Source organism: Brachycentrus maculatus, unplaced genomic scaffold (assembly GCF_059751285.1).
Source record: "Brachycentrus maculatus isolate JH-2025_06_01 unplaced genomic scaffold, ASM5975128v1 h1tg000055l, whole genome shotgun sequence".
NCBI lineage: Eukaryota > Metazoa > Arthropoda > Insecta > Trichoptera > Brachycentridae > Brachycentrus > Brachycentrus maculatus.
Genome location: NW_028280809.1, coordinates 2,925,779 through 2,926,962, shown reverse-complemented (window position 1 = coordinate 2,926,962; position 1,184 = coordinate 2,925,779).

Genomic DNA, 1,184 nt, shown 5'->3' with positions numbered 1-1,184 from the left:
TAGCATCTGTATTTGTGTGAAATCAAAATATTAAATTTTTATTTATTCATCTTTAGTTGAAATTGATTTCCATTTTTTTTACAAAAATCTATTCATGTTTTTTATTTATAAATTTATTAGGTATACATACATGTTTAGTTTTATTAAATATAATTAGCTTACAATTTAAAATGTATAGTCTGTCAATGAATAAGTAACATTTGAATAATAACTGTTACTTTTCATCAGTGAGTTTTTTTTGTTTTCCTGAGTACTTAATCATAACTGATTGAGTACTATTTGTTTTTATTACTGGCAACTCTTTTTGCAGTATGACTGTGACTAAATTCATGTTGTTATGACAAGTATATAAAGGTCTAGATTATCACAAAATATTTATTTATTTATTCTTTTCTAGGCGAAGCCCTAGGTTTTCTATCCACCTTTCTAAGAAGAAAATAAATACAGTCTACACTTGAAAACGTGCATCTTTTAACACTAAAAAATAGAGTCCCCATGATTTTATGTTTAATGATTTCCACTATTTGTATAAATATGTTATTAAAAAGATTTTTTACAAATACATATTGTATTAATGTTTTCTTTTGATTTTTAATTGGAACAAAGAATACAGTTTAGAAGATTGATTGTAAAAAAAGAGATATGATGAAATGAATGTGATCTTAATAATTAAATATGTATTTTAATGTTCATGTATATGTAATGATAAAATAATAAATATTCTAAGTCAACACAAGTAATAGGTAACCAAAAAAGATTATGTGGTTTGCATTAAGTAAATACACCAAATAAATGTTAATTAACTTGACAACGTGATTTCTCGCTAAGTACGCTGTATCTGAGAAGTGAATTAAGTTCTTACTTTGGCTCTACTTGCTTACAACGTCAATCATAAAACACTCATATGTATTTTGTTTTGAAATACATTTTTTTATTTTCCCTGAGTAAATGATAAACCTCATGTTGTTTTGTTACCGTAGCTTTTGTGTTCTGTTTTGGAAATACACTTTTTCAGCAATATATCTTGATACATATTGGGTGATGTGTTTACAGAATGTAAGAAAAATAATAGGAATTAAAAAGTAAAATTAAAAAATGGAACCCTTGCTTAGCTTTTAAGATTTTCTAAATTATATACATCAAAGATAATTTTTATTTACGACTTTTTGTTTATGATCTCTGAC